Here is a 14,632-nt window from a genome sequence, read left to right on the forward strand (position 1 = left end):
GAATATTGTCACTCACAAAGTGAGAGGAAACAATTTTTAGGGGATACACTTTGTAAAAATGGGGGTGTGGGAAAGGAGAATGAAGAAAGTCTTCCGGTCAAAATTCTAATACACACTTTTGTGGGATGTGACAAGATGATTTTTAAATTCATAAGAAAATACAAAGAGGCAAAACCACTACAATATTGTAAAGTAATTAACCTCCAATTAAAATAAATATATTAATTTACACACACAAAAAAAGAAATAGTCAAAATGCTCCTTTGAATAAAAGCAAAAAAGGAAAGAGATGATGACTTGGCTTTTCTAGATATCAAAACATCAAATCATATTCTAAAGTTACAGAGATTAAGACAAGGTGGTATTGGCCCAAACATGTACAACCCTATCAATGGAATATTTAATAGAAAAAGCCCTAAACAGACCTGTGCATAAATGAATACTTCATTTATGTCAAATGTTGCTCTGCAGAGCAGTGGGGAATGGATGATAATAATAATAATGAATATTCTAGCACTTTGAATAAACAGTGCTGCTGCTGCTGCTGCTGCTAAGTTGCTTCAGTCGTGTCCAACTCTGTGCGACCCCATAGACGGTAGCCCACCAGACTCCCCCGTCCCTGGGATTCTCCAGGCAAGAACACTCCGTTGCCATTTCCTTCTCCAATGCATGAAAGTGAGAAGTAAAAGTGAAGTCGCTCAGTCGTGTGGGACTCTTAGCGACCCCATGGACTGCAGCCCACCAGGCTCCTCCATCCATGGGATTTTCCAGGCAAGAGTACTGGAGTGGGGTGCCATTGCCTTCTCCGAAACAGTGCTAGAAAACTGGTATTTTAACAGAATAAAAATAAAATTTTCTCCTTAACTCACATCAATACACTAAAGTTACATCTGAGTGAATGAATCATAGATCTAAAGGTGAAAGGCAAAACAATAGGTTTTCTAGAAGATAATATAGAAGACTAACTGTGACTTGACTTAGGAAACTCAGTATTTCTTAAACAGGACACAGTAAGTTGTCACTATAAACAAAAAAGTTTTTGAATTTATATGCAACAAAATTGAAAACATCTGTTTATGAGATAGCAATATTAAACAAGTAAAAAGCACAAATTGAAGAAGAGTTTAGACATAGAATATTTTAAGAACTCCAGCGGAACAAGTGAATAAAGAAGATGGACAATCCCCTCAAAGGAGGCATAGATCTAGACCCATCACAGCTAAAATCCAAATGACCTGTAAACATGTGAAGAAGTGCTCATCTACAGTACTAGAAATCAGGAAAATAAAAATGACAAACAATAAGTGATGGTTACACAGTTCTGTGAATATTCTAAAAACCACTGAATTGTTCACTCAAGAAATGAGTAAATTGTGTGGCATGTGAATACTGTCTCACCAAAACTATTATGAAAAGTAATATATAGCACAATTAGTACATACTTATCAAAATGACTAAAATTAAAAGGATTGTCCTGGTGAGAATGCAGAACAATTAAGTTGTTAATCACTTCCAGTGAGAAAGTGAATTGATATAACCACTTGGGAAAATAATCTGACACAATCTGTTAAAGTTGAAAACGTGCATACAGTGTAACCAGCACCTTAACTCCAAGGTACATGTGCATTCTAAGTCACTCCAGTCATGTCTGAGTCTGTGTGACCATATGGACTATAGCCCGCCAAGCCTCTCTGTCCATGGAATTCTCCAGGCAAGAATACTGGCATGGGTTGCTACGCCCTCCTCCAGGGGATCCTCCCAACCCAGGGATCAAACTCATGTTTCTCATATCACCTGCATTTGCAGGAGGATTGGAAAGCCCCAGCTCCAAGGTATCAGTTCAGTTCAGTCGCTCAGTTGTGACCAACTCTTTGCAACCCCATGGACAGCAGCACAGCAGGCCTCTCTCTCCATCACCAACTCCCAGAGGCTACTCAAACTCATGTCCATTGAGTCAGTGCCATCCAACCATCTCACCCTCTGTCGTCCCCTTCTCCTCCCGCCTTCAATTTTTCCCAGCATCACAGTCAATTGAAGAGTCAGTTCTTCCCATCAGGTGGCCAAAGTATTGGAGTTTCAGCTTCAGCATCAGTCCTTCCAATGAATATTCAGGACTGATTTCCTTTAAGATGGACTGCTTTGATCTTCTTGTAGTCCAAGGGACTCTCAAGAGTCTTCTCCGACACCAAAGCTCAAAAGCATCAATTCTTTGGTGCTCAGCTTTCTTTACAGTCCAACTCTCACATCCATACTTGACTACTGGAAAAACCATAGCTTTGACTAGACAGAACTTTGCTGGCAAAGTAATGTCTCTGCTTTTTAATATGCTGTCTAGGTTGGTCATAACTTTTCTTCCAAGGAGTAAGTGTTTTAATTTCATGGCTGCAGTCACCATCTGCAGTGATTTTGGAGCCCCCCAAAATTAAGTCTCTCACTGTTTCCACTGTTTCCCCATCTATTTCCCATGAAGTGATGGGACCAGATGCCATGATCTTAGTTTACTGAATGTTGAGCTTTAAGCCAACTTTTTCACTCTCCTCCTTCACTTTCATCAAGAGGCTCTTCAGTTCTTCTTTGCTATCTGCCATAAGGGTGGTGTCATCTGGATATCTGAGGTTATTGATATTTCTCCCAGCAATTTTGATTCCAGCTTGGGCTTCATCCAGCCCAGCATTTTTCATGATGTACTCTGCATATAAGTTAAATAAGCAGGGTGACAATATACAGCCTTGACGTACTCCTTTCCCAATTTGGAACCCGTCCTTTGTGCCATGTCCGGTGCTAACTGTTGCTTCCTGACCTGCATACAGATTTCTCAAGAGGCAGGTCAGGTGGTCTGATATTCCTATCTCTTTCAGAATTTTCCACAGTTTGTTGTGGTCCACACAGTCAAAGGCTTTGGCATAGTCAATAAAGCATAAATAGATGTTTTTCTGGAACTCTCTTGCTTTTTCCATGATCCAGTGGATATTGGCAATTTGATCTCTGATTCCTCTGCCTTTCCTAAATTCAGCTTGAACATCTGGAAGTTCACAGTTCACGTACTGTTGAAGCCTGGCTTGGAGAATTTTGAGCATTACTTTACTAACCTGTGAGATGAGCGCAATTGTAAGGTAGTTTGAGCATTCTTTGGCATTGCCTTTCTTTGGGACTGGAATGAAAACTGACCTTTTCCAGTCCTGTGACCCCTGCTGAGTTTTCCAGATTTGCTGGCATATTGAGTGCAGCACTTTCACAGCATCATCTTCTGGATTTGCAATAGCTAAACTGGAATTCCATCACCTCCACTAGCTTTGTTCACAGTGATGCTTCCTAAGGCCCACTTGACTTCGCATTCCAGGATGTCTGGCTCTCAATATCATGTAACAATTCAAATGGGAAAAGAATTTGAAGAACAGATGTATGTATATATATATAGCTGAATCCCTTTACTGTACACCTGGAACTATCACAACATTGTTAATCAATTTTATTTCCTTTTTAAAAAAGGAATACATTTGTGGGGAAAGTGTGTGAATTTTTATGCAGCTCTATGAATAGATAAAACTGAAATGTGTCCACTAATTGACATCCTTTGATGGTCGTTAAGTGGATGGGTCTGTACTAATATTATTTTCTATACAATAGATTACTAAGTTCAACATGTGTTCTTCCTTTCCCTGGGGTTATTTTTAACTCATTTAGGATGTAACTCACTTAGAGCACCTGAAGACCAAAAGATATAAGAGATGGGAGGGAGGTTCAAAAGGGAGGGAATATATGTATACCTATGGCTGATTCATGTTGAGGTTTGACAGAAAACAACAAAATTCTTTAAAGAAATTATCCTTCAATAAAAAATAAATAAAAATTTTTAAAAAGTCTGAAAACTAAAAACCACACTGTGCTTAAGGTTGAAGTCACCATGAATGTATCAAGTAGCTGTATCCTAGTGATTATTTATCAGTATTAGACTTTGCAAGGACATACTAATATATAATAAACTACAACAAGGTACAGGATAAACGTTATAAATAACATTGGAACAACCTTAAAATCTTTGACATCTGGCTAGAGAACACAATCCAGTCAATGAAACAAAGTAGAAAGTTGTGATTCGTAAGAGCCTTACCTCCTCATTAAAAATGAAATTAAGTTTTTCACAATGTGAACCATATTTAGACTCCTTTGCTCAGCCGATGTTATTTGACTTGAATCAACAGAAAGGAACTCTGGCTATTTTGGGCAAATAAAAATGGACTGTATTATAAGAGCATGAAATAGCAACAGAATAGAAAGTGAAACAGCCAGCCTCAGACAGAATGATAATTCTGAAGCCCCGGAATGTAGGCAGCAATGGTCCTTTCAGCTCTTAGAATAAATGAGCTTCAGCCTCACAATCAGAGGGTGTCTGATTGGTCCCTTTAGGTAACTGCCAACCCATCTGGCCACGGGGGGAGAGGGGAGGGGACCTTGTTTGACAGCCCCATCCACCTAGAGGCCTCTGATAAGGAAGATGCTATTATGAAATTAAGGGAAAATGGGCACCTGGGCAGGTAAGACCAATAGCTGTTCATACTGTTATTCATGGTAATCTTCTCACAGTGTGATGGCTATATACTGGCTATTGGTCGCAAAGAAGGACACCAACAAATTCAAATATCACACTGAACTGGTTACAGACATCAGTGGCTGAAAGAACTGACTGACCCTTGGTTTATTGTGAGGATTGTGAAGCATGTGGAGGGGAAAAAAAAAAAAAGGCTATGATTTACCGATGCACAATAAATGGTTTTGGAGAGAGTCAACCATTTTAGTTTAAAGAAACAAATAATTAACCTTGATAACAAAAGTTTAAGGACTATGTGAATGACGTTAGTCATTTTTCTTCTCTGATCTTAGACGACAGTTGTTAACTTATGTGATATTACTGGAACTTGTTTTGAGTTCAGAGAGTACTTATCCAATTTTAATGTCCATATAAATCACTTGGGAGATCCTGTTAAGATGCAGATTCTGGTTCAGCAAGTCTGACTTGGGGCCTGACTTTCTAACAAGCTCTGGGGGCGGATAACTGCAAAGTACCAGATAGCTGAGCCTCTCCTGTGGCCATGATTCTCCTCTCACATCCCATCGTCCTTCATGCAGGGGCTGCATGATTCACCAGCACTTTTAGATCACAAGAGTCTACTTACCTTCTGGCAACTTTTAGAAAGCTATGGTGGAGAAGGAGATTGAAACTACCCATGAACATGAGTCTTATGGATTCCATTTACACAAGTGCAATGGACTGAATGTCTGTGTCCCTCCCAAATTCATTCATTGAAATCCTAGCCCCCAAAGAGATAGTATTAGGAGGTGGGGCCCTTGGGAGGTGCTTAGGTCATGAGGATGGAGCCTCACAAATGGAATTAGTGCCCTTACAAAAGAGAAACCCCAGAGAGTTCCCTTGCCCCTTCTGCCATGTAAGTTTACAGTGAGAATATCACTACTCAAGAACCAAGAAGCAGGCTCTCACCAGACACCAAATCTGCCAGCACTTTGATCTTGGACTCCCCACCCTCCTGAACTGTGAGAAATCAATTTCTGTTGTTTATAAGCTCCCCAGTCAATGGTATTCTGTTACAGGAGCCCAAACAGACTAAGACACCAAATAATCCCCTTTCTACAAGCACAAACTGCACAGTGCTTTTGTCTTCTGACCCAAAAGCAGACCACAAGTGGTTTATGTTGCATTTTCACAATGCTGCTCGACCCAGAAATCTAATATACTGACTTACCACCAGCCCTTAAAATGGGGGCATTGTCTGTCAACAGAGTTGGGGGATTCATTTCTCCATCAAAAGACAAAAAGGGCAACTTTGAAATGAATCTCTTGTGTGCTTGCTGGACAGAGTCCAGGCCCCGTCCTCACCTCTGGCAGTGACTGGCCACATCCTGTGAGCAGGGCCAGCCCAGACCCTCTGGATGCAGTGAAGGGCTTTTATCTGCACCTTGTCACAGACCCACTGAGTGACAGAACATGAACTGAATAGCCCATTCTCTCTGTCGAGACAGAGTCAACAGTGTTCTTGTAGCACACTCGGCCTTCCTTGCCTGAAGGAGAGTGAGGGCACCGCACACACCCGCTCTGGCAGCTCACTTCCCTTGGTGGACAGCTTGAGCTGGAGAGCCAGAGATAAGATAAAAGTAGAACAGAAAGGGCAGATGTCAGGTTCAGAGGCGAGGCATTATTTTTAGAGCTTGTAGGTAAAAGAGTGGCTAACCCTAAAGGGAAGAGAGTTCCTTAATTTTTAAATTTGAGTTCTTGACCTAAGGTTCTGAATTTAAGAAATATAATAATTTAAAAAAAAAATCATGCAACCAGGTCTAGGTTTGTCCTAAAGCATGAGGACAGGAAATTAAAAATAGAAGCTACTCACAAAGAGTAAAAGTGACAATACATTTGAAATAAATCAACAGAATTTATATAATCTTTCTCTGGGTCTTGATGGTCTTTGTCCGTTCATTTTCACTAGAATGCTGGTAAGCAAAGGGCTTGTGAAGACATCATGGCCAACAGTAGCAGTTCTCATCCACATCTCCATTGACCATGACTTTTTTCCTTTCTTTCCTCCAAATGAATTTTTTGAATACCTTTCCAGAGCTGTCTTTGGACATGGCAATGTGCAGTTTTGTCAATGGAGGCCTTACGCTTCCTTGAGAAAAAGATACAATTCTGTATAACCACACTATGATTAGGTATTAAGAAATCCAAGAGAAATGGGCCAGAGGCCTTATCCTGGAGAAACCTACCGTCTATAGGAGACAAGCTATTGGTAGACTGCAATGGTCAAAAGTACAGACCTCATCAGTCAGATGCAGGTTCAAATCCCACCTCTAACATCACTCACCATTAAACCACTCACTTCAGTTAGTCTCTGTGAATTTCAGTTTCCTCATGCATAAAATAGATATAATTCCAATGGCATAAAATGACCATGAAGATGAAATATTCCATAAAAAGCACTTATCACAATGTCCACCTATTAAATATTTGGTATATACTAGTAATTATCATCAGTACTGCAGCTCACTGAATTCCTCATGCCAATCCTCTGCCTTCTACGTATTGTTTTTCCTACTACTCGTGTTTTGGGTCTGTTTACAAGACCTCGTTTTAGCCACATGATCTTTGGTCCAAAATACATTGAGAGAATAGGGAGGAACATCCTGAATGGTGTGATATACAATTGGCTTGGATTAATACCACCTCTGGGATCATTCTGGGTCCAGAATCTTAGAAGTGAAGAGAAACTTAGAAATCTAGTAACTAATCCAACTTATAGAGGAGCTTTTACCTGCCACATCTTTGGCCACCAATAGTGAGATACAGTGGGGCTGATAGAGACTGGAGGTACAAGGATCCAGTACCTCCAGAGGTACATAAAGAAATAATCTCAAGACCCAACATAGGCTCCTATATCTGTCTGAGGTGCCAATGACAAAAATCTATCCAGCTCCATCATCTGCATTGACCTTATCCTTTTGAAATACTATTGGGGAGATGGAACTGTGCTGCTAAGCCTCTCAGTCCCCACCTGCCTTTTAGCAAAGGTGCTCTAGTAGAGACTTTGAAGACAACCAGAGCCACAAGGGGGTAATCTCTTAGGCCACTAGGGCTTGACCTATGTGTCTTGAGTTCCACTGCTGTCAAAAAGCTAAAACCCTCTCAGATACAGATGGTAGGTTTGACTGACTGAAGACAATAGAGTAAATGACACATTGTGTTTTTCCTGAAGACTAATTGCTGCCTGGATAGAAGCATTTTAACTATTCTAATTATTATTAAACCCATTACAAAGCTTCTTTAAGCAACTTGCTTAACGAAGCCTATTTGATTCTTTGGTGGCCATGACTTCTCCTAGAATTACAGTGCTCAGAGTTCTGATTCAATACTGACCACCAATCCCTTCCAATCAGTAGGGACTCTCAACTTCTCCAGGGAGCCCCTAATAGAGTAAGGAACAGAAAGTGTCTCCAGCCAGACATATAATTTACAGTAACTTCAAAGAAAACTTAAGACTTCAACTCCCAGCATCAGAAAATCAAGACACACACCGTTGAGACCACCAGACAATTGCCTGTGGAGTACCATTTATTTTCTGCCACAGAGGAATGGAGAAGAGAAAGGAGGAGAGAGGAGGCAGTAAAGACTTGCAACCTCAGACATTCTCCCAGGCAACCTGGACTTTGTTTAGGCTGCTTCCTAATGGAAAATGAATGTTCAAATCAAGTTTATCATTCATTGAGTCTGTAACAGTCTCTTAAAAAAAAAAAAAAAAAAACGAAGAAGTCTAGGAAGGGCATAAGATGAGGGTTCCTCTGATAAAACTGTGCCAGAGTTCACTGACTAGAGGACACGGGTCTTGTGCGCTTAACTGAGGGCTCTCTATTTGTCACCACACAAGACTCAGTGGACCGCAGACCAGAGCTGCTATCTGCCCTAGACACAGCCTTTCTGGGGTCAGGTGCAGGCATACACATGTCAAAGCTCACCTTATCTCCCTCCCTGCTTCCTATCTCCTGTCGATAAACAAGGGCTCCAGTTCTCAGCTATCAGGCCAGGTCCTCTTCACATATGCATATTCAACTGCACAGACAGTCCTCATTCCTTCTCAAAGTACAGCTTCCTCCCCAGTGCAGTACACGGGCACACTTTGGCCTCAGGGAGGATGGTGATGTTCATCCTGAAGACACAGCCCTCCAGCAGTCTGTCTTGTTTCCCAGTCTCACATGGTTTTCCACGTAACCTTGACTAGATCTTTTCTTTGTTGGAAACCACTTGACAAGTCAGAAAGGAATCAAGCATCTCAGGAAATAAGCCTCAGCTGACCCCCAAGGTGGGAGATCAGGCGGCTACAGAAATCAAACCAATATTGTAAAGCAATCATCAATCAATTAAAAATAAAAAAATATAACTGAAAAAAAAAAAAAAAAAGGAATCGCATTCTTTGCTTAGTCACGCACCCAGAAGAGGACGCTGCCTCCACTAGGTCACAGGAGGACTCAAGAAAGGATCTGAAAATGGACAGGAAATAAATCCATCCTTTACCTTCCCCTACTGAGCCCCAAAACCACTCCAAGTTCTTCCTTGCAAATTTTGAAATCACGTGAAAACTTTCTTGGAAGACAGCCCGGAGGATTCGACCCTTTCTTGTGACAAACAAGCCTGATGGGTTTAGCGTTAGGCTCTGGGTTTTCTCTTCCTTACGGAACAACCTTTCCAAACGCATTCATACATATCATCTCAATATACCTTCATTCCAAGGGACATAGAGAAGTAAACGTTATTATTTTTAAGTTAACAGTGAGAGAAACAGACACAGGTGAAGTCAGAGCTGTCCTGACGGGGCTGGGACGGACCTGATAACTTCGGGTCCTTTTCTTGCCAGCAAAGCCCATGAATAATTCCTGGGAAGTAAACATAGAATCTGGGTAATAAAATAAAGCCTAACCTTTCGTTTTTCCTTTTCCTTTGTGCTTAGTCTGGTTTCACTTGCTCACAAGATGCTGCAGGCAGAGGCCTTGCCCTGGTGTTCCTCGCAAGAATCTGCTGGACCAACGCCCCAGCTTTGAAGCAGGGCAGAATTCAAGATGGTGGGAGGCTGGCAGAATTCAAGATGGTGGCGGGCTGGCAGAATTCAAGATGGCGGTGGGCTGCGTACAGAGACCACGCCCTCCCTCACGCCCCACTGGGATCTGGAGCCCCCCAACCTGGCTGCACCTGCTGGCATGCCCACCCTTGGGAGGTCTGCTCCCCGCTCGCCCCATGAAGACCCTATAAAGCAGCCGGGAGCACAATTTGTCAGGGAGGGCATGGGCCACAGAGTGAACTCTCACCTCTCCATTCTCTGATCAAAGACTAAAACTGTCCTCGGTTTTAGGAACTGAGTCTCATTCTATTGGCCCAAACACCATCCGGCTGGAAGAACCTTCCTGGAGCCAGACAAGTCACACTTGGTTCTCGCCATTGATTGTCCCATGTGTGTGATGCAATGATGGCCTCACATTTAGACTGTCCTAGCGCCAGTGTTCTTGCCTTGAGAATTCTAGGGACGGGGGAGCCTGGTGGGCTGCTGTCTATGGGGTCGCACAGAGTCGGACACGACTGAAGCAACTAAGCAGCAGCAGCTTGTTTGAAGGGGACTTCCCAGGTGGCGCTAGTGGTAAAGAACCCGGCTGCCAATGCAGGAGACATAAGAGACATAGGTTCTACCCCCTTGGTTCGGAGGATCCTCTGGAGAAGGGTATGGAACCCACTCCAGTATTCTTGCCTGAAGAATTCCAAGGACGAGGAACGTGGCAGGCTATGGTCCATAGGGTTGCAAAGAGTTGGGCATGACTGAAGCGACTTAGCACACACACCCATATCCCCAGCCTACCTTTCCACCATTCTCAACCTCACTAGTCTCTCAGCAAAAGAGCAGTATATTGAAAGTGACATAATCAATGTTTTGTCTGATATTTTTGCTTGTTTTTTTAAGTACCTGACTTTGAAACTCGGAATATTATTTTTAATAGTTTAACAAAAATCACCTTAACCAAAGACTATGTATATAGCTTCTCAGCCTGAGATAAACACACTTTTTATCATCTTTTTGTCCAAGGTGGTTGGTATACATTGGGTATGCAGTGAATGCTGAAGGAGAAGCAAGAAGGGAATGATGGAGGGGGCTGGAGAGGAAAGAAGGATGATAAACAAGGGCTCTGAGGATTTCATCCTGCCTTCCTTCTCATCCTCATTATTTATGGGCTTTTAAAAAGTCATCAGAATATGATTCAAAAAAAAAAAAACCACAAAACTGGATGTTATTGGTAGCCTACTTAAAGAAGTGCTCAGGGTTCTTAGATGTAAGAACAATGAACCCCAAGGCAAGTCTCTGAAACAAGCAACAGTATTTGAATCACAAACCGTTTTTTATTTATGACAGCTTTCTTGAGGTTGATCAGTAAAATATCCTTTTGAAATCTATTTGCTAGGATTTCAAAATTATGACACTTCAACAGCTCATTTGTCTTGGAGTAGAGACGCAGCTCCTGGAGACAAGGTTTGTGTTTGTCCTTGAAAATAAGGACAAACACGAGCTGGCAACTCAGAATCTTTATTTTCGTCAGCTTGCTCTTCTGCAAGCTTACACCGTCAGCACTGTGTGAAGAGTGAAACCAATAAAAAATCACCTCCCTCAACGCAGGAGGCCAACTCAAGACTGTTTCTTGGCTCAGGAGCAAGTATCTGTCAGTCAAGGTCAGGGAGGTTTCTGCTGCATTCAGCCAAAAAATCTCTCACACAGAGTAACTGGGAGCCTGAGAAGGGAGCCTAAATGGAAGAAACTGAGGCTCCCAGATGATAACACTTTGCCTCAGTGAGGCTCGCCCTACTCAGAGGTCATTAACTGAGATCCAGAACCAAGAAAACAACAGACCCTAGTGCAGTGGCAAAGTCACAAAACTCCATCACGTGGGATGTTTGTCAAGGAAGTCAAGAATCTCAGCCACAGGGAGCCATTTTGCAAGAAGCTACAACTTCCTAAAGAGCCTTGACAATGGCATAAGGGAACAATCTTCATGGGGAGGGAGCTTCTCTCAGTTCAAGCCTCAAGCCTAGACTTTGTAGCAAGGGTTGGAAGTCCTTCATGATCTGGCCCTAGTTTCCTCTCTAGCTTCATTTCTTCTAGTCATCCAACACTTGTAGTTGAGCTCCAAGTATCCAAGCTACTTGAACTGCTATCCAAGTGTGCTTTTCCAGATGCCTGGAATCCCCTGCCCGCCCTCACACAACCTGACGTCAGCTGGCAAGTTCCACAGCTTCTTCTTCAGGAGCCTACTTAGATGTCAGTTCAGTTCAGTTCAGTCACTCAGTCGTGTCCGACTCTTTGTGACCCCATGAACTGCAGCACACCAGGCCTCCCTGTCCATCACCAACTCCCGAAGTTCACTCAGACTCACGTCCATCGAGTCAGTGATGCCATCCAGCCATCTCATCCTCTGTCGTCCCCTTCTCCTCCTGCCCCCGATCCCTCCCAGCATCAGAGTCTTTTCCAATGAGTCAACTCTTCTCATGAGGTGGCCAAAGTACTGGAGTTTCAGCTTTAGCATCATTCCTTCCAAAGAACACCCAGGACTGATCTCCTTTAGAATGGACTGGTTGGATCTCCTTGCAGTCCAAGGGACTCTCAAGAGTCTTCTCCAACACCACAGTTCAAAAGCATCAATTCTTCTGCACTCAGCTTTCTTCCCTATCCAACTCTCACATCCATATATGACTACTGGAAAAACCATAGCCTTGACTAGATGGACCTTTGTTGTCAAACAATAAAGATGTCAACTTTGTTGACAAACAACTTAGATGTCAGCCTCTCTCAGAAGTCTTCCTGGACCCAATCCTCTCCCACTGTTTGTGTTTGAAAATGTAGATTTCCTGATTATTCAGGTTTGCTGAGACCAACAGGTCAGAATACCATTGCAAATGAAAAGAGAGTGTTCATCAAAGATCCCCAAAGAGGGCAAGTCTTGCCAAGCCGGTGCACAGAGATTTGTCAGGAGGCAAGAGGGGAGGTAGGGGGAAAAGGTGGGTAAGAGCCTTTATAAATAAAGGTTTTTATTAAGGTTTCCTTTATGGGAGTTCCCGTAGGAACAAACGGAGAAGCAGGGTGAGGAGGCTTGGGATTGGCAAGTCTGAAGTTTCCGTGGGCTCTGGGGTGTAGGGTCTGTCCCTATTGTCTGTGCCTGGCCTTTGAGTGATTATGGCGTGGGAACAGGGGCCCAGAGTATGAGAGCCTGAAAGAGGTAGGGGTTTATAGGCTCTGAGCTGTGTGTATATATGAGAGGCGAATCCTTTACTACCTCTCAGAATTGTCTGGCCCTGGAAGGAGCAGACTCTCCAAGGTGAGCAAGACGTTGCATGTCATGTCAAAGGATCAGAAACACATGATTAAAGACTATACACTGTTCAAAGTGGTTAACTGCTCCTCTTAAGCTCCCATGGACTTACCCTCTGGAAACCTGACTACTTAGCTCTTTATTTGCTACCACTTTTGGCCCCCTGGACTTGAAGCTCATTGAGGACGGGGGCTGTATCTTTTTCAATGCCAAGAATGATAACAAAGTATACAGAGATCCACTTGATTGGCTTCGAGGTCTAACCCTTGTTTGGGTGTACTAGGTGACCAGTGCAGGATCGAGTCTCATGGAGGGTTGATCACCCGCTGCAGGATCGGGTCTCATGGACCACTCAGCAGCTCATGGAAACATGCCGTGTCTTCCACAGCACTATGTTGCCCTTTTTTCCTTAGGAACCCAGTTAGCACCATGCAAGACCTCTCTTTGGGTTCAGAAAGCCAAACTGAAGGCAAAAACAAAGTTCTGTTGTTTCCAGATTCTTGATCTGTTTTTCCAAAACTGAGAAAACAAGCTAACAAACGCAAAAATCAAAAAATAAAATTTTACTCATCTATTTTGCTTCAAAAGATAAGACTGTTTGTAGAATTAAGTGTCAAGGAATCTTATGACATTTCTTGGCAGAATTTCTGTGTGAAGCTTTCAAATCAATCAGTTTAATCCAAATTAGTAGGGGCTTCAGAAAAGGCTTTTGGCCCATCCTTAACTGGGAAGAGGTTTTGTCATGGACTCTGCCAAAAGCATAAGTATATATAAAAAAGAGATGGAGGGAAATTGGGATTTTGGCCCAATATTTTTTATTAATGGGGCAAACAAAACCCTCAACTTAATTAAAAATTTCCCCACATTCTGACCTACCCTGTGTGATTTTTATGTTGCTACCCAAAAGCTATTAAGAGTTACTTAAAAAAGAGAAAGGGGAAATATTTTTAAAGGAGAAGAGGAAAAAACTCGAGGTTTCCTTTCCTTTTTCTACATCCAGAGTCCAAACCATGGTGGCCTGTTTCTTTAGCAGGTTTGTCTTTGAGCCAACTAACAGCTTGTCAGTTTTTAAAGTTCTATAATGAGGCTCATGAACATATACAATAAATGGGGTGCATGTATTCATTCAGTTTGGACAGGGGCTCATCACCCCAAAGCCAGGGGTATTGCTCTCTGCAGCTTCTAACAGTGCAATGCAGCAATTTCATCTCACTGGATGAATTTCATCTTACTATATCTCACTATATTTGTAATTAAAATTAAATTTCTCATAATAATTTTGGAACTACCTCATTCAGTCTGACAGGTGTTGCTGCTGCTGCTGCTACGAAGTCGCTTCAGTCGTGTCCGACTCTGTGCGACCCCATAGATGGCAGCCCACCAGGCTCCCCCATCCCTGGGATTCTCCAGGCAAGAATACTGGAGTGGGTTGCCATTTCCTTCTTCAGTGTATGAAAGTGAAAAGTGAAAGTGAAGTCACTCAGTCGCGTCCGACTCTCAGCGACCCCACGGACTGCAGCCCACCAGGCTCCTCCATCCATGGGATTTTCCAGGCAAGAGTACTGGAGTGGGTTGCCATTTCCTTCTCCAATGCATGAAAGTGAAAAAAAGTGAAGTCACTCAGTCATGTCCGACTCTTAGCGATCCCATGGACTGCAGCCTACCAGGCTCCTGCATCCATGGGATTTTCCAGGCAAGAGTACTGGAGTGGGGTGCCATTGCCTTGGGTCAT

This window comes from Bos indicus, chromosome 9, assembly GCF_029378745.1.
Source record: "Bos indicus isolate NIAB-ARS_2022 breed Sahiwal x Tharparkar chromosome 9, NIAB-ARS_B.indTharparkar_mat_pri_1.0, whole genome shotgun sequence".
Classification (NCBI taxonomy): domain Eukaryota; kingdom Metazoa; phylum Chordata; class Mammalia; order Artiodactyla; family Bovidae; genus Bos; species Bos indicus.